The sequence below is a fragment of the Anoplolepis gracilipes genome, chromosome 9, assembly GCF_047496725.1.
Source record: "Anoplolepis gracilipes chromosome 9, ASM4749672v1, whole genome shotgun sequence".
NCBI lineage: Eukaryota > Metazoa > Arthropoda > Insecta > Hymenoptera > Formicidae > Anoplolepis > Anoplolepis gracilipes.
Window position 1 is genome coordinate 12253380 of NC_132978.1, and position 27631 is coordinate 12281010.

General features: G+C 32.8%; 1 protein-coding gene and 1 long non-coding RNA gene across 3 annotated transcripts in view; one reads left to right on the forward strand and one right to left on the reverse strand.

Annotated features, from left to right (window-relative positions):
• LOC140669328 (lachesin) overlaps window positions 1–27631 on the reverse strand; it is a 128352-nt gene that overhangs the window by 100325 nt on the left and 396 nt on the right. The window lies entirely within an intron of this gene.
• LOC140669332 (uncharacterized) overlaps window positions 1–27631 on the forward strand; it is a 191378-nt gene that overhangs the window by 93108 nt on the left and 70639 nt on the right. The gene's annotated exons all lie outside the window — the stretch shown is intronic.

Here is a 27631-nt window from a genome sequence, read left to right on the forward strand (position 1 = left end):
TGAAATAAAACTTTTAGTTGATTCTAAAGCGATATATACTTACAGTTATCACACAATTCATGCAAATATGTGATGATATATCACTCATGTCATGGTAATACCATCCGCGATAAATCTCTTATTAAAACAATATATATATAATTAACATTTCATATTAACAAATGTATAATTAGCATTTCATATTGTTTTAAATTGATAGCATAATATGTTACACAATTCATTAAAATTATTATGTTGAAAAAAGAAATTGCTAGTTTAAATTTTGCGATTAATTTGTTAAAAATATCTTTTTATTAGAAAATAGTATTGATTTCTGAAAGCCACAGTATTTTAATAATTTAATGTAACTTAAACGTAATACATAAATCCTTGAATCAAGTGCATAACATTCTCATCTATTATAAATATTCGAGAAATATTTTCCGAAGAAGTGCTGGAATCCGCTACGCTTCATTTAATGCAAGCATAAAGCTTTAAGAGAGATTTTCATGGCACAGAGAGAAGTGAATTAGTTGCAGCTGAAGCTAATTTTTAATACATAGCAGGCAAGCTATAAGCCAAGAAAGAATTTTATTCGCATAACGGGTTACGAATCGTTGACAAGGTACTTGATAGGGTGAAATTTTTGAGGAGCCTTGATTCGACGAGTCATTATAATCCACGTTGGATTAAAGGATAAATTTATGCGAGCGACCGAGGTACGATTTTAAGGGATAATTAAGAGAATAATTATCTGTAATTAACCGAGTTAATCGTCTGTAAAGTACATGGGAAAGTATGGGATGGGATGGGATGGGATGGCGCTGGAATCAATTTAATACGAGGTGAATATATATAAATCTACCATTGGAATTACATAGATTGCATAGATTGTTCGAGTTGAATTTAAAAAGAAAAAGAGAATTCGTTTCTTTTTTTTTTTAATACATTGGTCTGGATTTTTATCACCATAAATTGTCATCAGTATTAATGTCAAAAATTTACAATGCTTTTATACTCTCTAGTTGCTACTAAAGAGAGAAAAATTTGCAATATTTTATTTGAATCAAAGAACGATTCTTATTCTTATGATTTGTTTGTGGAAATCGTATTCCCCGTAGAATGATCAAATCCATGATAGCACATTTATAATAATAAATAAAATTTATTCGACATTTATAATAATTAAATAAAAGGATTGCGAAAAGAGACAACAAAATAGAATGATTACGGCAATTTTTCCCAAAGTATCCCAGCGATAATATCTAAAAATTGTAGACAAAAATTGTAGATATCCGTTAATATCTTATAATTATCAAAGCCACTCAACCGTCCTTGGTGTGAAATCTTGCCACTATATAAGTGTCCTTTTGTTCTCTTGGTTCTTAGATTTGGGTATACACGCTCCATTGTTCCGACAGAAACTGAGAGAAACGACGAACCGCTTATACCACTAACTGCACATTCCGACTATGAACCTTTGTACACGAATATACATTACGGGAAAATCCATTAAATTCTAAACATAATTGCGGTTTCATGTATGATACTCACCAAATATTCACGATGCGCATGAATATTATAAATATCTATTTACGGAATCTAATTTTATATATTACATGTAACAAACATAACACGCACGGGATCATAAATTATTCTTAACGCACTCTATTAAATAAATATATGAAATACATATACCTACACCTCATCTGTTTGTGTAGATTACAAATACATTTTTTAATAAATGCGCACAATAATACCTGTTCAACATTAAAAGTTATCTTTAAATTTCCTATAAATTCTTGCGAAAAGATTTAACGCTGATTATAACAATTAAAAAATATTTTTTTGCATCTATAGTTGTCAAGTGCAATTACAACTTGTTAGATATGTTAAAATTATATGTTATAAAATTGAAAATACTTTACAATGTTTTATTTGGAAAGGATAGCACTAGACAATCATCATCGATTTCTCGTTAATCTCTCATGGCTCTGTTGAAAGTAGCGATCTTTCTTGTCAGCCATTATCTACGTCTCACTTTCAATTAATATCGGATATTCACTACGCGGTTAAATTGTCACTCATAAAACCCCATGGATACATAATGGACATCTATGCTGAAGCTTCTAAGGCTCTCGATATCCGTATGGCTTATATCGTATGTGCTATGTGAATACCCAATAACTCGCGATATTGGCCTTAAGTCGTAGATCGTCGGATGAAGGGTTGCACGTATCTAGTAATAGCAAGACGATAAACCTCCGTGTGATGGTCGGATTTCTGTGCGGAAACGTAATAATGTTTGCCCGACTAACGCTGGATTCTTGCAAGCTTCGATCTGTCGCTCAACTTCGACTTATTTTACAAGAATCGATATAAACGTGAGGATCGATCTCAACGTTACGGGTTCGCGGATCCACGGTAAATTGATATTGACATTACAAGATAGGGTTAGGTCGATCCGGATATAAGAGCATCGTACTTCATGTTTTCTTTCACCAGAACGGTCAGCGAAGAGAGACAGAGAGAAAAAAAAAAGAGAGGAAGACAGATGGCTAGAGAGAGAAAGAAAGAGAAAGAGAACTTCCACGGCTAACAAACAAACAGCAAACTTGTAAGCCGCCTTCTACACGAAGAATTTCATCTAGCAAGACCATAGCGTTGAATCTATGTATGAGAGCTTTACTTTTAGCCACCTACTTTTTCTTTATGTATATGACATTTTTTTTGTAAAAGTATATTATGATAATATATATACTTCCTGATAACTCATGACTTAAAAGTTGCTTCGTACGTTTCATTCATTATTGGAGTAATTTATGAGTCATACAATTTTTCTGTTAAATTTTTTCTCATTTATACACACAACTCTCTCTTTCTCTCACTCACTTATTATTAAAATATATGTACATTTAATATAATATTTAATAATAAAATATTATATTTTTATAGTTTGGTGATATATTTACAAGTAGGTACATGTTCACGATAATTTTAATCTGATACGATATTAAACGTGAATGTCACGTATATTTATATTTCACCAAACCAATGTTTAGATGAAGTAAAAGTTGTCCTTGCAAAATGATAAAGCGATCAATTACATTTCAGCTATATTCTATGATCGCAAACTTATCGTCGAAAGAAAAACGCTCTCAAAGAACTTTGTAAGATAGTATCGGGAAAGAGACAAGTCTACAATCACTTTCTTTGAGTATGTCGATGAGAGGCTACGTGTATTGGAAGACGATAAAACTTTCTTCTAACACGCATGCTACTGTTGAGGTAGAAAATCGAAATCTTGAAAGTTACCGAAAAAGCCTGTTTCAGATGCGAGAATATTACATGCCTATTACATGCTAGTATATCGTAGCATCGTAAAAAAATTACCATCTAATGAAACAAAATTATTTCTTTTTTGTAATTTTATTAGTTATAAGATCAATTATATAAAAAATACAAATAACATATTGAAAGATACATTATAACCAATATTATTAAAATTCTTCATATAAAGTTTATATAATTAGAAATTGATATACATAGAACAAAAAGTGACAAAAACATTTCTTAAATTATCTATTTTTGATTAATATTTTTGATTTTTACACAAGCTTTACATGTAGGGCATATCTACATATAAATAAGAAAGGAAACAAGTTGCGCTCTCTCTCTCTCTCTCTCTCTCTCTCTCTCTCTCTCTCTCTTACTTTCGATCTGCTTGCTCGGATGCATGGAATAAAACTTGAATAGCAATCATGCTGCTGCGTCTAAATAAGGTAGATAGGTAGGTCAGTATCACGTAATATGGTCACAAAACAAGAGGTACAAGAGTAAGAGGGAATAAAATATGAGAACTGCCAAATGTGCGATGAAGCGTGCGCGGATTCGCCGCCGGGACAGTAAATTTACTATGACACCGTTGAAAAGTAGGTCGAAAGGAGAGGTACCATAATCGTGAATCCGTCACGAATAATCCGCATAACGTACAGCACTCTAATACCCAGCTCTTGCAAACGGATCAAAATTATTTGCAACATCTTCCATTATCTCTCAAAACGTTAAGAACAAAATCAACAAAAATAACTTGTTATTGATATGATTATTTAATAAGATTATTTTATATTTGATTACTTTGTCATTTTATTTTATGTGCAAAAGGAAAGTTTGAGTGAAAAGCTACATAAATGTAATCTAAGATAAATTATACTATTATAATTATCATGTAAATAACACGATTTATTTACTGTCTGTGAGGTAATGTGTAGAATTAATACCAATGTGATTATCCTGATATAAAACAATTCAATGAATTGAAATAATAACAATGCAAGTAATAAATGTAGATTATTATTAGTCACGCATAAATAATTTTTGCTCGACAACGACTAGCTTTGTTTCTCACAATTAGAATACATACAGCACAATAACGTTATCGACAAGCGTCAGCTCGTCGAGAAACTCGATTTACCAGTGGCGAGGATGGTTATAGTGTACCATGTTATTGAACTAATTGCTTTAGGATCACGATGTAGAGCAGCTGCTGCGTATGCATGCAAAATTTATCTGAAAGTTTACTAAATTTTCTCTTAATTAAATGTAGACGAAATAAGCAGAAAAAATATATATTTTTTTAATAATTACTTTCCAAATTTAGAAAAGAGTCACATAAATTTCTCACACAAGAAAGTTTTGAAAAAAAAAAAAAAAAATAATAATATTACAAATATCCAAAAATTTCTGTTATATTTAAATTTAAACAAATATTAATAACTGGGATAGCCGAATAAGCAGACATATATTTTCACCACATATTGCATTGTTTTAAATTCAACTCCGCTCGCCATTTCTAGCAAAATATTAATGTAATTATAAATCTGATTTATTATTACATATCGGGGACACACAGAAAAACCGAACAGAAGAGCATTGATTACTCTGACCAACAAATATGACGTTACCTCAGGTCTGTTCACCGTTCTTGTTGATATTTTTTTTTAACGACGCAGTCAATCTCGATCGACAAATCCGTAATACGGCCGCAGCAAGTGACGGCCGATAAATCGATGCCGCGTATCGTAACGAATTACAGCCCGAACGTACGACGCATTGTACGTTTGATTTAATTACCTCTTGCGCATGATCACCCGAGCCTGCTTCGCGTATCGTCAAATTTCGGCCAATACCACCTGCCTACTATGTGCGGAAGACACGCGCGCGCGCGCAATTTCCCTCGCTTTTATTTTTTTATTTTTATTTTTTTTTTTTTTTTTTTTTTTTTTTTACGGTCCAACTGGGGTGTATCGAAATATTCTCTTGCTCTCGTCCACAACCGTTCCCCCCTGTATATCCCAGCTCTCTACAACAACTTCCCCGCCTTCTCGGCAGCTCACCTCCCAACTCGACGACAATACGACGGGAGGGAGGAAGGAAAAAAAATTAAATCGAACGTATTTCGACCGGGCGAATGGAAAGTTTCGGAATAACGAAGAGTCGACACTCTAATTCTTCCATTACAATGACCGCCGATCGTAACGTTCGCCCATTCTCGTTTTAGGGAATTTTAAACGTAGCTCGGAGTCAGGATGAGAGAGCGAAAGAGAGAGCAACTTTTTCGTTAAATGTGTTTTTGTTCAGACGTCATCGTGTCAGGAAAAAACAAAGGGTGTAAGGGGATCGAAGAGAACCAATGTAATTTGACGCGGGCATTGTAACATGTTGTAGTGCGTCTCGAGTTTTGTTTAATTTCACGGTATTGTTACCAAATTATTTCTAGATGGTAGCATTGTTTCACAATATTGATGAATGTGTCAAAAAACTTTTCGACTATTGCAAGCAACTTGTTTTTTCCCCTTCGCTACACGTCCCGTGATTTTAAATAAACTTTTTTTTATCCTGAAAAATATTACTCTCACAGGCACGCGATAGAGTTCATATATACGGAATGAAATTTTAAATAATATGCAAAAGAATATATATTTAATTATAACAATGTCAGAAATCTTAAGTTGCATCTGCGCGATGCTAGGATAATTTATTTAAGAAAATGTATTTTGTGAGAAAAGAAAGAGAGAGAAAGAAACCGAGCGTACTGTACCATTTTCTTTTGAATATACGGAGTTTCCCGTATGCAAAGGATGGAGATATAAAAATGCGCATCGGATGAAAGAAGCAAAACACATCTATGTATACGGAAATTCTTTTTCGAGGCTTTCTTTGAGCGCGTCGACGGTAGCTCGGAATAAAGTCTACGGTACAACTTGCAGCTTGGCCTGTGGCATTATATTCTATAGAGAAAAAGTTCGGCTGTAGATTTTTTAAAAATAACCGACGATAAATGAAGAAGTTTGACACATTTTTAATATAAGAGATTCATCATAAGAGGACATATGATTAAAGAAAATTACATGATTAAGAAAAATATTAGAAGTTATACAAATATATTATTATTATGTATACTTTTTCTCTCTTTCCACAATTTACATATGATTCCCTCGTTTCTTTCATAAAATCATAAAAATATTATTCTCACATCATAAAATTATTTTAATGATTTTATTGACAAAAGAGATCTTGATGCAAAGAAAAATTCTCTAAAAAATGATGCTTTTATTTAGAGAACCAGAGAAAATTCAGAGAGTGAAAAGAGAAAAATATACATATGTAAATTACTCTGATATTTCTGTCAAGCAGTATTACTATATTATCTCGTAACATAAAAGAATTACATGACCCGTAGAATTGCATGAACCGAGATTTAAAGCTTAGCAAAGAAATTAATGTCCCATAATCGGTACATTTATTTTATTTAAGTATTGCCATTTCTCAAGTTTCCGCTGACCAAACTAAAGCACTATAACGAAGATAAAGATGAACGGTGCACTTTTTGGAGATTTTTGTTCAATTATCATTATAGATTATTAAAGAACGTAATTTTGTCGATAATTTTATGGCAGACGTGTACGAGCTGTCATAAAATTAGCAGCATACGCTAGTGTTTACAAGATTGTGTCAATAGGAGTAAGTGCAATGTCCGCTGTAGTCGTCTATAATAAACGAGTTATCTCGAAGAACAGTACAAATTATCCTACGACCATGGTCTTCCGTATCATTACCTCGAAATTGGTTTGTTTTATCTCCTAAATGCGCCTTCAGACCGGCCCGAGATAGATAGAGCGCAACGATTCAGAATCCAACCGTATACGTCGGTGTTCAACTTTGCATGAGCACAAACTATGATAGTGTGCAACCTAATGAAATTCTTGTTTTGAATCAACATTATAGATTAATACGCAGTTTAATTTAACTTGCAAATTTAAATATATACCCTTACAGACTCGATATATATCGATATATATATTTTGCCGTTTCATGTTTTTATATAAAAAAACGATATATACTTTTGTTAACAAATATATGCATAATTTTGTTAACAAAATTATGCATATATTTATTAACAAAAGCGTTCGTCAAATAAAATGAAATAAATACATTAGTTTATATTCATCCGATCAAATTGTTTTAGAAAGGAGCTTCTCTCATTAATCTCCTTATTTTTGTTCTATTAACGCGAGCTACACGAAAGAAAATAGAATATCTCAAAGTATCTCCGGGAAAGTCCCGAAACTCTAGCTGCCTCACAGATAATCGTCGCTCGCAACTTAAATTTCCAACTGGACTCCCTCTTCCGCTTCGTCCACTACTACTTATCTGCCTCCAGATTCCCATGACTATTGGCTGGCCATCTTGCACATTCTGGAGCAAAGAAATAACGAGAACGATTCGGGATGGAAGTCGCTTGTAGTTTCGATCAGCGTGGAAATCTCTTTCGTGTCTCCGGCGCACGGCGTTCGCTGAGATAAGAGCATAAGACTTTGGTAATCCACCTGGAAAAGGGGTTGCAGATATATATATATATATATATATATATATATATATATATATATATATATATATATATATATATATATAGATATATGTCTACAACGCGAGCACTTTCTTCGAAAAGGCAGCCTTAATACCCGCGGGAGCTTGTCGTTTCGCACTGCTACCTGGAATCAGCCTGATTCCATTTAGAAATATGCGCTACGATGTGTTTCACGTGCGATATTCTTTTTATTATCACCAGTCTCGCCAAGTGGCAACTCTTGTAAAAGCACCGGAGGTTTCCGTCGAGTTTACGCGGCCGACTAAAGTGTATGATAATTTGTATTGTTTTAGCGCGCAATCTTGTCGCGTTCCGCGTTTCCTTCCCGGCTTGCTGATGAAGATTTATTTCAGCGCTATTTTATTTTATGTCTTTTTGCCGTTCCTGAGATTCTTTTACCAGTTGGACATCTAGGTTAATCCTGTGATGGATTGCATTGCATTATCTTGTTGGAAAAAGAAGCTGCTAATGATATATTAATAATTGTAATCTTTAGCTATCTTGTGGTCGATTAAAACAATATACATCATGAATATTTGAAAACGTGGAATTAAAATCTGTCTTGTTAAAAAATCAATGTGGATTTTTTTTTAACTTGTAAACAAAGTAATACCATTTCGAGCTGTTAATTTTTCCGAATAAAATAGTGTTTTCTAGTTGCCGACGATCGCGCTCTCGAGCTCCTAACAGTAGACATTACGCAGAGACTTCCTTGATTCGATACTTTTTCCTTCCTTCTCGCGCATATCCATTTCTTACGAACGATTAAAGCTGGATGTCGATGGCCCTCTTGCGAGGAAAATATGTTTGTAGGAAACGTAGCGGAGCATCCCCTAAGCTCTCCGATCGACAATGTCGCGTTCTGCCAACAAGTACAACGGGAAAATGTAGTCGTTACCGGTCTTCTTCGTTTTTTATCACAGTCTTGCCGAACATATAAAGCGATGTTCGATGTTTATCCGAGCGTATGGGTCTAAATCTTAAACTGACGTGTAGAAGTCCACTATTGTTGCAGGGACTAGACATGTATTGGTTTATCGATCTGAGGTAGCAGCTGGAATTTGGCCGTAATAACATTTTTGAGAATGTCCGCGATGTACATGGCGATTTGCTGACAAAATATATAAAGTCGACATAAATAAATCTTTCAGGTGTAAATAACCCAACCCATTAAAATAAAATTAATTAATACTCATATTATCGAGATAATTATATTTTTCATGTAAATTATTAAAAGAAATTTTTATAATTCATATTTACACTTTCGAATTTTATTTATATATAATCTTATTCACGGTGCAAAATTGTTGCGACAGGAAAGAGATCGTTTTAACGATTGTCTCATGAATGACTTGTACCCGAATAAACAGAATGGAGGACCCTTAAAAGTCCTTTTGTTTGGCAAGTCAATAGATGTATGTCGAGAGCTTTTAAAAGGGAGCTATAAACGCTGTATATCTAGGACTATTTATAAATGTCAAGAGTAACGCATCGATCTCGTGGTTAGACACTTAATTTTTCGCCTTTCGCGTTTCCTTTACGTGGATTTGATTGATTATTTTACAATACCTACAAGTACACACTAGCTATTTATTATTTTTTGCATGTATTACATCATGAAATTTAAGTTATTGCAGAGTTTATAAAAAGATTGTTTTTTTTTTTGTTACAAATTGCCTTGTTAAAAAAATGTATTAATCCTTCTTTTCTCTCTTTTTCCCACATAATAATATTAAAGATAGTTATATAATTTTCGAGGATTATTTAGAGGATTATTCGTGCGAACATATTCTGGATTATTATATAATATTCCGAATTAAATTTCTGATAATTCTGCAAACTTGCAATCAATGCACGTAAGCACTGCTGCTACTCGAGCATTTATTTCTTGTTGCACGCATTGTATCGTGTGCGCATCAGACGTTCGGTGCGCAACAAACCGTGAATGTTTCCCCAAACGTCTTTGTTTAGGAAGGTATATGTTGGCGATAAATCGACAAGCGTCCGGTTTTTCTAGTAAGAAGGAAGAAGGAGCATGTCGAAGAATTTCAACGGACACGCTCGAACGAGCGGAGACCGCGTTCAAGTTCGATATACAAGTCTCGAGAAGAATGTAAGATGGTTTACTCGTTGTATTTCTTCGCCAAAGAAGCTTTTATATATATCAATATTCCCGAACTAATATACGACGTATCGCTTTCTCATCAATGTTTTCGCGAGATCCGCTTTCGCGTAAAATTATCTCGATTTTGTCATATTAATCTCATTTTGGATAATATTGATTTTATCTCTTCTGGCCCATGTTATAATTATTATTAATTTAAACTAAATTGTAAATTACTACACACATCTGTGTAATTATTTAATACACTAATCCGAAAAATAATAATTTAATAGCTGCATATTGCTCTAAAAAAATTAAATACTCTCTTGCGAGATATTGATCGTTATACTGGAGTCCATCTAGTAAATCTAAATCAGGTTAGAAGTTGAATTTGAATTAAACTGGAGTTATAGATAAGTTAGGAAAGTTACATATTTAAGCACAACTTTGACTCTAATCCGGCTTGGCTTTAGCTTAATTCAAGCCAGCTTAGATATCAAACATAAAGGAACAACTAGGTATATCATATAAAACTGTAAATATTCATAAAAGATATTTCTCTTTGTACGAGTATAATATTTGTTGATAAATTTTGTACAAATTTATCACGGTGCAAATTTTCCGAGGCGCTAAAAGCGGAAAGTTAAATTCTTTGATTCGGTTAAATAATTTCATGGAATGCCAAAGAAGTTACAGAAGAACACGTTTTCGCGTATTATATTCGAATAGATGCATCACGAGAATTTCATAATCGACTGCATAACTTCAAAGTTGGCTCGTTTCAGGTATAAAAGTTGAGATCTTGCAATTTCTTCAACGCACAGATCGACTTTGTGAGATAGCGGAGTGTAGAACTCTCGCTTTTATAGTACTTTCGTCTTACGGTGCTTTGTCTTCCATTTTTGCATTTCATATCGTTTAATGCCAAGCAGTAATATTACGCTTCATAGTTTTATATAATTATAGTATATGTCTATTGTGAGAGCAAAATATATTTTATTCGAATTTGCGTCACATGTACAATTTTTATATTTCTAATTTACAAATTTTCCTATGAAATTTTCTTTATATGGAATGCCTCTAGTCGAATCATATACATCATAAAAGAAAGATTCAATATAACATGCAAACGACATCGTGTCTCGTCATACTTTTGCTCGACTCTTTCAGACGAGCAACGTATTTCTTCATATCGATTCACAGTCTGTTATTCGACATAAAGTGCTTAACAAGTTTGAAAAGCAGACACTGCAATCGTGAGGTCGTTATAAATACTTCAACCTATTGTTCTCAACGATTGTTGTGAATTGTTTCGAGAGGCAGTTATACGCATTAACTTGTTTCTGTTTAGTCTGGAATAAATTTCATTCCCACGTCTTACGTGTAAAGGATTATTATACAAAAACAGAAATTATACATCAAATACAAGTGAACTTTATTAATAGGATTGTTACAATTCTTTAATTATTACCATGATTTTACCATTTCTCAATTTTAGTTATTACTTACTAAGCGTTAAACGTCTAATTGTTATACAATGCGCAAAAAAAGCACACAATATTACGCTTCTCTTTCTCCTTTTGATTATAATTTAAGAATTATTTCTTTTTTATAGTAATATTTCTATAAATTAAATTATATACATATATATATATATATATATTTTTAAATGATGTGTTTATAGAAATATATAAATTCCTAAAACACATGTAGCGATAAAAAAAATGACGAAAACCACAATATATATATCATCGTAACTCTGGTACAAAGAATCGGCATTTCGGAGTCTCTTCAACTATCATTGGTACTTGTCCATGCTATTTTTCTGTTTCACTTTTCTTCGCTGATCTTTTTACTCGATTTCTATCCGAGTTTCTCTCGCGCGCGTTTTCGCCTACTTCTATTAGAACGTCCCGCGAACCATCGATACGATCCTTTCGATCCTTTTGCTCTTTGAAACTTCTTTATACGTTTTCTTGCTCGAAAGTTCTTGACTCTCTCCGCCGATCTCAGCCGCTTCCTCGGATGCCTTCGCTCGCAATGTTACGACGCTTCTCTACATCGTTCTTACCTTCAATGCTGTTATTTCGAGATTCTAACTACGGGCCAAGGGCCTATCTGCTCCCGATGCCCTTAAACTCGTTAAAATCGAATCGTTCAGCACGTAATTCACGAGTAACGAGTTCTCTTAATCCATTTTCTTTCAGATATCGTTGCACTGCTTTTCTATTAATACGAAATTAAACCAGATATGATGAAAATTTATAAATTTTGTATTAAATTTATACATATAATATTCAGAATGCCAATAGCGATAGATAAATATTTGTTTATTATAATAATCTCACGATCTCGAAAAATCTCGAAAAATCATCAAATTTAGTATACATAAGCATAGAGTAATATTAATCAAATGTATAATAAAAATGTCAAAAAAATAAATTTAAAAAGTCCAATATTAAAAATATTATTGAAGAGAAGGGAGAAGTATATCCTAAAACTCAATTTGAATACAAGATATTAATAGAGATAACTGTACAAAAATCTCTCGTAAAGTTTAGCGAAGAAAAAATGAAATTCTGCCAAGTTTAATTCTCTTTGACCTTTGCGTCGCCTATACCGCGCATAATTTTGCTCCGGGTGGTTGAAACGCCACATGCAACTGCACAATCACGCTACAGTTTATTTTCTTTTCTTTTTTTTTTTTTTCTTTTTTCTTCCAACACCCCGCTTAAGAAATCTTTTTCCAGAGTCGGTCATGACAGGGCGACTACTCTGTTCTCGTATATTTCTCGCACCCCCCGCAGATCGGATTACCCGCTTTGGAAGTAATTAGAAGTTCGTCAGTTTCTTGTCAGCCCATAATTAAAATCAGTCGGCGGCTTGAATTAAAATAATGAATAATTATTCGAAATTAGTTTTACTCCTGCTTGAGAATGTATAGCTGTGTAGCCATCGTACTTGCGGGGAAAGTTGGCGTTTCTCGTAGTGCGGCTAGCTCAACCGCAATGCATCACACGCGAATCGTGCATTGCTGTGTTCTATTTAGAAATGCACTCGCAATAACAAGCTATGCATGATAAGATATTTTAGTAATGAATTATTCAATCAGCGTAAGATGTCGATTGAATATTTGCATTTTGCATTATTGAATTTAATATCGAGGCAAGTTTCTCATAAAAATAGAATCTTGTACTTAGATATTGTGCATTTTTAATATAAATGTGGAAAAGAGAAGAGTTTTTTTTTTTCTTACGAGAAGAGGTCTAGTTTATTTTCTACATATTATATGACATCTATTAGAAGAATACCATGATTGTAGTGCAACAGGTCGTAGACTTATACGATCTGCCACTAGGGGATTGAACAACATGCAAGACTCGCAGACTTTATAGTAAGATGCATTTTTACTCCGAACGACGCACGCGAAAAGGTTATATTGCCCGTATAAATTTTCCCTCGCTAGTTTTCAACAGAAAGCAGCAAATCGCTAACGTTTCATGTTTCGCTATATTTAACTTATCCCCGAAATGTCGCGTTTCACTTACGAATACGTCAGATTCATGTATTTTGACAATCGCGAAATGTTGAAGTGCGTCACAAAATTCTACCCCGCTATATGTTTACATTTGCAGAAATTCTCTCGTCTACCCTGTCTCGTACCCCGGTACATTGCACGTTGTTGTGCGCAATGCACCGTGACACGGAAAACCGCTGATTCGAACGTATCCCGCTAATTAAATCAGTTTTACAGGACAAACCAGATCCATTACTAATGAACAGTACGCACAGTCGATGTAGTACATTTTGCAATTCCACTCGCTGTAATCGCTGGCGCAAAGCTGGCCTGTCACATGATGCGGACTACACGTCGACATGACGACGCCACGTTATACCTGTTGCAAACTTTACACTTAATACTAATCAAAATGTCTTTACGCCATTTCAACAATAGTTATCTTTGAATCGTTTAATTTTTAAATGCGTAATATGCGTATTTTGCATAAAGGAGATATTAAAAAATATAACATCACATTAGCGACAATTAAAAATGCAAGCGCGAGTAAAGTAGAAAATAATAGAAAAAAATTGTGTGAAATATGTGTACTTAATTTGTTGGCCGCATGAATTCATAATGTTCAACTTTATTTTTATTTTTACAACAACTTTAGATATCTACTTTCTAACGTGGTGTTGGAGTGCAACGAACGCACGCGAGGTAGAACACGAAACTTCACACCGGGTAATGGACCTAATTTAATAAACGCTTGTATTCCGAGATAACTGTAAGAAAAATGTTTTTTCCAAACATCATTTTGTATCTATTTACTACTTTTCTAGAACATACTTTTGTTTGCTCGGATAATTTTAAAAATAGACAGATATTTATTTATCTTGACAACCTATATATATATATATTATTATTATTATTATTATTATTATTATTATTATTATTATTATTATTATTCAAGAAACTTAAAAAATTTCATTTTTATCGAAGATTTTAATAGCGTTTCAAAGCGATCATACTGTTTACTAATAATAGTCAAATTCACTACAGTAACAGTAAACTATCCGGATTCACTTATAGTAATTGAATTACACGCGACAGTGTCGGACATACTCGTTAAAAGTTTAATATAACTCGCTGAATGTAAATTATCCAGATTCTAACGAAATCTAAACTAATCCTTAAATCTATGCGCAATATTGATGTCATGTCCTGCTGCAAGGCAATGCGGTTGACTTTATCGTTAAGAAGGAGAGATTGAAAGCATGTGGGCGCGCGGGCGACAGAGAGAGACAGGTTGAAATCTAATTAAGCTGTCTACGGCTCGATGAGTCGTGCGATAACTCGTAGCTGGAAGATAACTCCGGCCTGTCCTCCTTGGTCCTTGGAGCACCGACGCGCGTGCAACGTCGGTCGATTGACGAAATTCAATTACAAAACTTGCCGTCAATTGGGAGCACAATAATTCATTCAATACGCGCTACTATCACTGTGATAGCAGCAAAGATTATATCCTTCGGAGGGATCTCTCGCTCTTTCTTCCTTTTACATATATGTATATTCACTTGCTCTCTCTCTCTCTCTCTCTCTCTCTCTCTTTCACTCTCTCATTTTATCTTGCAAGTACCATAGAACGACATATCTTGATCCTTGAAACACGTTCAACAAGAGACTAATATAGGTACGTAAACGCATATTTTAATATGGCTCGACTAACAAATTAACCTAACCGAATTTTACGCAAAGCGCAAAGAGAGAGAAATATATATATATATATATATATATATATATATATATATATATATATATGTACATATATATAATATGTATAATATTTATATTTAATGCAAGGTTTTCTATAAATTATAATATACTGTGCAAAGTCTACATGCATGTTAAAATGAGATATTATTTAATACCAAAGTTGCAAATTCTATTATTTCAATATGAATACTAGCGATCGATGAGACGGCCAATTCAATTTCATTTCACGTTAATTACATTTCCGCAAAAGTAACTGTTAATAAAGTGTAATTACGTAACATATTTAATTATATTGTAATTGTTCATTTTGAATTCTTGTTTCAAACATTAACGCTTAAAGTTAATTGATCAAATAAAGTAATTCCACTTCTCCAATAGAACACTATTTATAGTTTTTAAAGATTATTTTTATAATTTAGGTTATTTGTTATAAGTTACTCATTCGTCGCAAGTTACATTATAAGTACAGATTTTACATTCTATTTACCAAAGGTAAAAAATATATTTGTGATAGGCATATTCTGTGTAGATATTACAACTACATTTCGAAGCAAGATTCAAAGTGGTTATTAAACTAAAATTTATCAAACGATATAATAATAAACTGTTAATTGAAAAATTAAAGAATATGTCGTGTTGCGCATTTCAATAACATTGTAGCGATACAATGCTTTAGCTTGATAAATACCATAGATTTCATTTATTAATACTGTAATCATTTTGAAATTAACATTACTTTGCGCATACTCGTATCCGTGATTGACATTTGCGTAAAGATGGAATGAGGTGGCTGTAATATATAGCGCTGAGAACTTAATTATGCTTACAACGACCCGATTAATTACTTGCCTTCGTTTAGCAACCGTGTTTACATTACTTTGGTAGTAACTAAATTAAGAAATCATAGATGCGCGCCGCAAGCATTAGAGAAAAAGAAGAGAAAAGAAAGTATATCTCTTATACATTTTAATTTAATATAGTGTTATTAAAATAAGAAAATAAATCGGTAAGTATAAATTTTGTATAAAAGCGAAATGTCAACAGCGTATGATATAAACGCCAAATATGTATTAAATTTATAAAAGCTCTCTAAAAAGCAAAAAAAAAGCATATTATTAATTTATCAAATTAAAAATAATTTATATTAAAAAGTTATGTTTGTAAGGCGATATTTTTTTTTAATGACTCAATATTTTTATAACATGAAACATTAAAATACATTAATGTTGCATACAATTCACTTTTATTTAAATTTTTATTTGCAAGGTCATTAGTACAACTTTGAACTTTGTACGCTTCAAATTACTAAACATATATATAATATTAGTGATAAGATAATTAAAACGAGATTACACGCATCTTTGTGCAGCAAGTTACAAATTTAATATAAAGTCGCGTGCATTTTAATAAATCGTTGGATTATCTTTAGCAAGCAGAAAACATTTTCTATGGCAGCTCGAGAATGATTCATTTGTTCGATTTATGCGTACATTTACATGATCGTTAGTTTACACGTAAACTCGAGTATTACACATGTAACGAACCACGTACTGGAATACGTGCTGGACTGTATTGTAAATGCTAGCTGAGGAGTGAGAGAGCTGTAATTAGCGTTATTAAACACGCTCAATGTCACTCTCGTTTCTCCCCCCGGTGCATTCTCGTCGTTATCCTTGCCCGCTTGGCTGCTGCGCGTCTTCGTATCATTCCCTCTGTTTTCACTCACGATTTGTCATTACGATATAATATTCCATCTAATATTTCCTTTTTTTTCCCCTCCTTTTCTTTTCCTCTGATATAATATTTAATAAATCCTTTTCTCTGCGTTTTGTGTATGTACATACATGTGTAATACGTGATTTACTAATATGTACATACATCTATTAAAATCAGCATGTATTGATGCAAAAAAAGGGATGCATATTGAGTATCTACGGCAAAAATAATTTAAAAGAGTTACGAACAAAATAAATACGGATACATATGATGAAGTTCAAACATATACAGTCGTAAAAGCAATATATTTTGCGATAAAAATACGATTTTATTTCTCACTGATTTGTCAGACAAAGCAAAATGTTCTCTGATGTCGATATTCGATGATTAATTTGTCAAAGCGTTAAATATTAGTTCTCGAGGGAAAATGTGACGAATACATTTAAAAGCATTAATGTATGTATGTGCCATTCCTCTAACGAATAAAACTCATAAATAATAAAATAAACCAAATCGCGTGAAGATATCGTGAGGATAACGTTCTGGCATTTCGTAAGCTGTGAAAAGAAATATTGCTCTTAGAGCGTACACAGTGCGGTACGAAAAATATAAATTAAAAATAGCAGCAGCAATATAAACGGGTTTTCTAGATAATCGGATTACTAAATGGATTTATTTCGCGTTGCGAGTATTCTGAGAAAACTTGGTGAAAAAACATTAATATCTAATGTGACATCATATCGACACTACAAATTGTTAAATAGATGAGGCGCGAGAGAGATTATTTTAAAAAGCCTCGCGAGAGATACATGAAAACATAATGTCTTATTTGCCTGTAGGCATTGAATGATAAAAATGAAGGTATTTTTACAAAATCTATCACATAGTTGTTAGTGAAACAATTAACAAATATTTAGCTTCTTTTTATTTAATAATTAACAATATTTAATAAGAATTACACATTTAATTTATAATTAAGCTAGCGAGTTGTTGCACAACATATTGTTACGATATAAAAAATCTGCACCTTAAAAATTAGATATGTACTTGTTCGTTGACCCGATTTCTCGTATACCATAGCAATTCCGCCCCGACGTTGAAACACGCGGTATTTGCATTTGACAGCGCGCTGAAGAGCCGCCACGAGGTTCAAGCTTAATCCAGGTCGGACTAAGAGGATTATTGCGAAAATGTTTCAATTGCGGCATTGGCCAACATAGTGATGTCTATAATGTCTATACATCATGGAGAAGTCAACTTTATGAATATCGACGGTAATTCTTTATATACCCGCTATATTTTATGAAAAATGACAAATCTAGGTGCTTATCGCTTTTTTATATAATTTAGAAATTTGTTAACACACATTTTAATACAGATACATGTACTATTAAAGTCCGCACACGGGAAACTTTTTTCGAAACTTTCTCTCCCTACATATAAATATTTCTCCAGAATATTATGTTATAATCGTGCTTATGTGTAATTTACTTTTCATTATTAACATTATAATTTTATTGCTTTGGATAGAGAGAGAGAGAGAGAGAGAGAGAGAGAGAGAAAGTACTACGTATAGCACGACATCGCTAATTAACATAAACACGAACCAATCTCCCCAAACTTCATTGGGTAGCAGAGGCTACTTCGAGTTTCAAACACGGGCGAAGAACGGTTATGTATGAGATGTAAAGGTTGTGTTTGAGTTTGCCATTTGCGTATACACAACGAAGACCAATAACGTTGTTTGTATCTGCCATACAAAATGTACATCCATTTTACACAGACTGTTTTGAATATAAGATATAGCTGAAAACTAATACATAGATTATAATAATAATTATATATATATATATATATATATATTATTTTATCAATTTTTCAGCAAGTAAATATATTTATTATTTTATCAAACGTGTATGAAAAAATATATGTATGTATTATAATCCTAATTAAAAAATTGTTTGCAAATTGCTCGTTAGATTAGCATACCTATGTATTTAATATTTCTGACAAAACTGAAATTAGTTTCTATTACATATGTATTAGTCAAATGAGTGCATTTAACATCTACAACATCTAGCAACATTGCGGAAACCTTTGATTAGAAAGTAAAAATTACCAGGCTGATCTCTCAATCGCAGCAAACACATTCATTAGAGTATAGAGAATGTGTAGCAGTTACATGCCATGACCATTATGCCTTAGGACTTGTTAGAAAATGTACAGATAGTTACAGATAGTTGGTCCACCGTGGGGCATGGAAAATCTGCAATAGTTGCAGTTACAGGCTGTAAACACCGCCAAAGTTTTCAAAACGTTTGTCAGTTCATTGAAATGTTTAGTGCACTTATCTCAGAATACTATACCGTTTACAAGTTCTCGATTAGTTGTCACGTAAAAAAATGGATTAATTCGTGGTGTTGTGTACGATATTTTCCGTCATGATTTTTATTTTACAGTTACATATATTTATTGCAACTTTATGCTTATGCATTAAACTGTATAAGAATATTAAATTTATTATAACAATTCAAATATGCAAATTCTTTACTTTGCATTAATTCATAAGTAAAATATAAATATTGCTAAATGATTTTTGTGTTTCCGTTTTATTAATTTTAATTATTAATCTGCATTCTAGATGAGAGAACAATTCTCTGATTCAAATCGTGAGCATGATATTTCGACATTACTGCAATAATAAAATTGAATCGAAAGTTTTATATGACACTCTTTTCACTTCCGCCAGCTATGGATATTCACAGTCGTAGTGATGAGATTTATTTCAATTTCTGAGCATAAATTCTCCGAAAGGATTTGATGCAATTCGGAGTGCAAAACTTTGGTTGATATATTTTTAAGGATAAATCTATAAGGTCGGGATTGTTAATGATTCCTACAGTTAGTATATATATATATATATGGAAGAAATGGATGGAAAAAAACGCATTTCTACTAGAGGATTTGATCATGCATGAAATCGTACTGATTTTAGTATTGCTCCAGGCAATCCACTTGTGCATATAATCCAGATGTGCTGTTGTATTTCACATAGTTCAAAATTTTCTCTCTATGTATTATTGATTCATGAAAAGCGCAATTTTTTTCTAGAGCATTTTTATTTAAAAAATGCATTATATTTGTCATTCGTAGTTTTTATATATATTTACAATAGCATATTTATCCTGAAAAAATATGCTACATGCACGCTTTAAAAAACACAGTGTAGCTATTTATTTAACTTTTGTAATATTAAAGTGGTTCTATTCAAGCTAAATTTCAGAATAATATTCTAGCGTTAAAATAATGACGTATAAATAACTTCTAATATTCAACACGGTGAATGAAATATTTAGAAAATGATACAGGATATTTCATCATAATATCGCACGTAATTAATCTTCTTGTTACTTCCATTGCTACTACCATTCACTTCTTTCTGACGTATTTCCAAAATTACGTCTGTTCTTTTCACAGAATGAAAGATCAACGGGATACATGTCCGACGAAATCCACGCAAGACGTGGGTCAACGAAATAACAGCTCTAAGTTTCATAATTATTTTCCTCTTCGTTGAAAGATGTCTGATTACGAGAGAAAATGTTTGTTACCAGTTCAGCGTATTTTTGGCATTCTTACATTAGAAACGTCATATTATAAGGAAAATTGTCAAATATGAAGAATTAAATCTATCTATAAATAAAAATACAGTGATTATTGTAATGCAATCACATTTTTTGCGAAAATTTATCAAAGAAGATCTTGCGAATAAAATAAAGCAAAATTTACGGGAAAGATCACCGTATCCGAACACATGTTATAATAATATATTGTAATTAAATAATACTCTAATACTAAATAATAATATTCTATGTAATTAGCTTGCAAATGTATAATAATTATATTCGCGATTGTTGTATTATCGCTATTTAAACAAAAAAGTCTTACACAACAAATTGATATAATTTATATTAGCCGCATAATTCTCACGGCTAGTACTATAAGAGATTATATTTTAATATATTCCACCAAAAGCATCTGCGTGGTACTTTGTAACCACAGCCATGAGGTACGATAATATTAAACTGATGACAACGAAATTATTTAGCTGGCAGTTACTCTTCGCGTGGCACAAACCCATTTGCTGTGCAACGGTGCATAGCACCAAAAGCTTGCATAGAGAATGAGTGCATCAACTTGATTCGACTATCTGCAATTTCGCAACTTTTCTTCTTCCGTCATACCAATCGCAATTTCGTTAATCCATTATGCTTTCTTAATACTTTGCATTGAACAATAATTGCAAGCCCACAATTCACGAAAATTGAATTTCATTTCTTACAAATTTGTCTATGTCACGCAGATAAGATCGACAGCATCATATATCATCTTTTGTGTATAATGTATCAATTTTTTTACGATACTTTTGTTGAGACAAGATGTTATCCAATCTAAAATTTGTCTTTGAAAAATTCCTTTACACGTGTCGTGTAAAAAGTACTGATAAATAAACATGCAATCGCGGTAAAAGTACATGATTCATAAACGATAAGGAAATGTTAAAGTTTGCAAATTTTTCTTTAAAAACCATAATTAATCATAATCAGATGAATTTTTAATTAAAGAATTTAGCCGAAAAGAAATGGGCAAAGTTATTTTTTCGGCGCGGTACAATTTAAGAAGTATGTTGTACAACTTTCACGGTTGAATGGATGTTTCTACAGAAAAGTCTGGTACATACCGTAGGGATCCATAAATACATTATATCCCTCTATAAAAGTTAAATAAGTAAAACTTAAATTAACTCTAAATCCACCACGTCCCACACAGACTTGACTCAAGTCTCACGCCTTAGAAGGCGAGCTTTGTCATCTGCTAAGACTGTCAATTATGTGATATATACTTAACAGAATTATTTAGATATTTTTTTTGCCAAACAGATATGCACATTATTTCAAAACGAATATACAATATATAGGGCTTATCTTAATATGTGGGACGTACTTTAGGGATGGATAGGGAACACGAAAACAAGCAAAAAAGTTTACATAAACATATGTCATATTTCACATTGTTTTCGAATTACGGCTATGTTTATGATTCAGCTATCTACTTTTGCAGAAAGTTCTCGAAATGGTCGCCTTTTGCATGCAAGTTTAAATGCAAATTATCGTTATACATTAAATGCATATCTATTATTTCCTGCTTTGAAAATCTCATTATCATTATATCGCACAATACGATAATGGAGAAATTGCTCATATCAAAGACAACGAACGAGCCTCTTACATGACACATGAAACAAAAGATAAAGTTAAGAAAAAGTTAAGAAAAAGAAGATATCAAGTATTGTTTACAAATGGATTAGTGGAATGCGGTAACCATTCGAGCATTTTCTGTAAAAGTAGGCAATTTGTTTTGTTGTTTGATTGTTTGTTTTCTCCCCTATCCGCTCCTAAAGTGCGTTTAACATCTTAAGATACATCCTCTAATGTATACTTTGATCTATTAGAATTTTCTATTTTATCGTGCGGAAATGGCGCCACTGTTTGCATTTAGACGGCAATGATTAGCATCGGCTAACAGAGAATAGCAATTGAATTAGCATAGAAAACTGTCTGTATTTTTATTGAACAAAAATCCAATACTTGCGCGTACGCGTAATAAATGTAATATAGTAAACAATTATTTTTTCGTTTTACTCTTCATATAAAGTAAATTAAAAATAATAAAAATATTTGCTACGTCTAGCACAGTCATAGCTTACTCTGCTATTCTACAACAGTCGTAGCTTAATGATAAAAGTAATCGAGATAATGATGACAGTAAAATAGTGTACATACAATAGATTAGAAACATATTGTTAATTTTAGCATCGCAAAATTGGTGTAGTGTCAGACTCGTGTTGAAATAGATATGTCTTGTTCGCGAAATTCAAACCAGATCTGAATATCTCACATCGATCAGACGGAAAATCAATTTCGCGAAGCTCCGTACTTCAGTACGATATTTGCGCAAATAAGCACGACCTAGACGCTACGTAAATAAGTTCGATTTATTTGAATCGAGAGAAGCTGACAGCCCGGCAGAGAATTACGTCACGACGTAGCTTTAAGAAATTTAGTGGATGTTTCGCGTTGAGTGCATACCCTCGTTACCCGGCTGTCCCCTCCCGTTTCTACGCTACTGGTGCAAGTTATATACAGTCCATGCATACATCACACGCATGCTTTTGTTGCACGTGGCCAAAGAAAACGCGAGCTGATTTACAGCCGGCATTTACTTTGAGAGCATTCCCTTCTTACTGAAGATAAATCGACAGGAGCCGCGCATTTACTCCTCTCCTGTCTTTTCTTCCATACCCTAAGATTTACACTTGAAGATGCTTAAATCTACTAACGCGCGAGAAGGTATCTCCACAGCGGAGATTTCTACATCTGCTATCTCACTTTGAAAATGTGTGCGTCCGAAGCTTTACTCTTTTTTATCTTTCTCTAAATGAATTTATCTGCTCAATTTCTTCGGCCCCATTTCTTCAACTCCACTTCTTATAATGTAAAATGTTAAAATCACTTTTCGGTTGGAAATTAGATATCATTAATCATGACTAATAAAAACTGAACGTTCATTTTCGCCGGCAGAATTTTATTCTTCTGTATTCGCGAGTGAGATACACACAGAACAAAAGTTCACGTGTGGTTTACATATATTAATACGAAAAAATACGATATAAATAAATAAATCATATACTTTTACCAAAGGCTAGATATTATACGAGTATAAGCTCCATCACGAAAATCTGCTACTCGGTTAGATTATCGTCTCATTGCAAGATTCAGTATCCTCCCTCGAGCTTATTTCCATTTACATTCACCACTTCTATCGCTGAGAGAAACTCTGCTCTTGGCCTACCGTACCGTCATAACTAGTGTTTCAAACATCTTTTTTCTTGAATATCTCATGCTGAAATTTTTTTATTACGTCCACGTAAAAGTAGTAAGACAGCGAGTCGAATATACGGTTGCGTGCATCTTGATGATTTGATATAAAACGGTCGGCCGAATTTAGCTGACAGGATATAACGGACGAAAATTTGCATTAAGAAACATATATTTCATAAAGAATAATGCTTTTAATCTTTCACGTATAGAAATAAAAAGAAAAATTTTAAATTATTTACGTAATTAATGACTTTGATATCAAGTATACGTGGAAAGGTAATCATAAGCGCGTTTAATCGTAAAAGTATTTCAAACCGACAAATAGAATAAGCGATTTAATTATGAAATATTTTTTACATTCGCGTTGATCAACATTTGTCAAAAAGATATAATCATACTCGCATTGATGGTTTATCAAGATAGTTTTGAGAAAATGAATAAAGCGCGAAGTTGATTTTAACCCAGTTTGTAAATCTTATTAAAAAGTATAGCGGCGTCTCTGTAAAACTGAAACTTCTTAAATGTCCCGACGAGGCTGGTGGTATTCAGCTATCAAATTCAGTGACCCATTTTCATAATATGGACGGGACAGTTTCAACATTTTTTACCAGCCAGATGTAAAAAGGGAGACATTTTTAATTTGTTTAAATTAAATTTTATTTTACGGTTAAATTGCCTTTTATTATATCTGATACAGAAAAGCTTTTACACTCTAAAGTCAAAAATTATAAGCAATAACTGAAATAGCGGTATTATAGAGCAGCTTTGTGTAACAGCGAGGTCTCTCAAATGATATTTTTGCATAAAGTACCGCGTACATGTAGAAAAAGATATTATCAGGGGTTATGATAGCACATATTCAACAACTGCGCGTTAATGCTTTCAATTAAACCACGCGCGTCCAAATTTAACTAATTGTATAAATCAGCAGCTTGGCTTAATTATAAAAGGACCGAAATTAATTTCAACACGTGAAAAGCAACAACTTACGCACATTGAAATTTATGTATAACAAAATATACTGAATGATGCTTTTTTTATGGTGAGCAATTTAAAAACCGAAAATCGTATTCCATACCAGGTAACAATTTTATTTGACCTGTATAAAATGTTATACAACCAATTGTTGGCACGAAACAAGAGAATTTCCTGATCAATAGTAGTTACAACTTCGTAATTTCTTTTTTAAAAACCTGTCGTGTATCGTATATAGCACGCGTTTGCATTTATAATGTAATTCAAATCACGAGAGAAATACTTATATTTGTCACATGACTTTGTATATTTGGATATTCGAGTATAACTAAATCTAATCGGCATATGATTTTTTTTCTTTTATAAAAATACATTCAATTCGAAATTTTCTCTTCCATAAAAGACAATTAGTAAGATGGTAATCGCGTATTGGACATTTTGTATAACATTCGAACGATGCGTAGAATGTACGAAGGAAATTAGTCGGAAGAGACAGTGTGCTACCTCAGGAATTTCATATTCATCCCACATCTACGAAATTAAATTATATCGGATTGTTCCAGGTAATCGCTCGAAATCATTGGTTCGCGAATCGCATTTGACAGTTACTGTATAATTAATAAGTAAATGTAATTCAAAATTAACAAGTTTCTCGATGATATAGAACACATATTTCACATGAAATTTTTGTTTCTGCATCAATATCTACACGCCATAAGTGCGTTATGCAAAAAATATACATATTAAACGCAAGAAAAAACACACAAAATAAAGACAAAAAATGTAAGAAAGTTTACTCATTGGTATTTGTAAGTTACAAAAGTAAATATATAATGAGAACGTCAATTATGAAAAATTTTTACGCAAAAGCACAGAAAATATTTTTCTAACGAAAAAACATGTTTTTTGAGTCGTTTAAATAAAAACATCAATACGAGCAATACAGCGGAAGTTTTTAAATATTCAGCAGGAAAATATTCATTAAACTCTCGCTGTTATTAAAACGGTATGTCAAAACACTAAATCGGCTCATATAGTACGATCTTGTATCAATATAGCAATCAGCTCAAGGGCTTCATATTCCTCGATGTACAGGATACAACCTAATTATGACAAACATGTTGCGTAATTTCGACGAAATCATCAAAGCTCATATGCAGCTGGAAACATGAAACCCTAGCTTCGTTTGTGATATAGCATCATTATGTAATTAATTGTTTGTTACGCACAAGAAGAAACAAACTTGGTTAAATAAACCAGTTCAAAAAGGACTTGGTTAATATACATATAAAATTAAAGTAATATAATATATTATTAATAAATTTGTATAATTATATTAATGAGATATACATAGCGAATACTTTAAGAAAGATAAAGAAAAGATAAAAGAAAAATTACGATGCGTTAGAGTTGATGAAAAGTGTATAATGTTACCACATATTTGCAATTATTAATGCACATGTCATATTTGCAAGTGACAATATAAATCATAAATCTGCCTGAGATATATACATTAATATCACGCGCGATGAATAGATACATTTCTTTGTAACTGTAACAACGATATATTGCAGTAACGGCAACATCGGCGCATATCAAAAGATTAATTAGGAAATTGTAAGATTGCATCTTTATCTGTATTTCATTTAACAATCTAATTTGTAACAAAATAAATTATTTAAAATTATGCGATGTTTTTCTATGCTATCGCAAAATCATGCCTCAGAGAATTTAGTCGAAGCTCGTTATCTCGTTATGCATTTGTGCTTCACAATTATGTATTCTTGGCGTAATTTCTTTGTTGGTGGAAAAGACTGGAGAGAAGAGATTCTCGTTAGATATCTTCAACAAGGAAAATTGCAAAAACACGTAATTGTATAATATAAATACATGAAAGTCATATGTATTTCCGAGATGAATCTTTATATTCAAAATATAGAAATATGTTAATGATAAATTACCAGATGATATCTGATAATTATCAGGTTTCATTGTACAGTCGAGCGAAAAAAATTTATTAAATTATAATGGATGAAGAAGTGAATAAATATATATCTGTATTGAAATGAGAAGAGAAAGATTCTCTTTAAATTCAAAATAATGAGCAAGAGATACAAGCAAACTAGTTTATATATCTCGCGTATACTTCCCAGTTATCCTCGACAACTTCATTCGCGTTGAGCCTCAGAAACTATTGCATACACGCCTCGAATTATTCTCTCACGCGAGCCAGCCAACTCTCGCATACAAGGGCCACAATCGCAGGTAAGAGACACGCACCACAAATCCGCGCTACGTGGAATACCAGCGCTAGCCTGGCTGTGTGTCTTATGTGGAAACAAGAGGGGAGAGGGGGGGGGGGGGAGAGAGAGAGAAAGAGAAAGAGAAAGAGAAAGAGAAAGAGAAAGAGAAAGAAAGAGAACAATCCTCGCATGGTCCGACCGTCGCGACGACGACGGTGACGGCAGCGACGACGGCACCGAAACTCGTTAAACTTCCCGCACACGCGAAACAGAGGATGCGCGTGTGGGTAACAAAATTCCTACTCAGAGGGGACGGGGTCGCAGCTCGTACCGGGATTCAATTAGCGCCGCGGCGGTGAATTTAACACTCGCGAACCAAGGACGAAACTTCTCCAGTTCGCCGAGAAGTTAGATATATACATATATATATATATATATATATATATATATATATATATATATATGTGT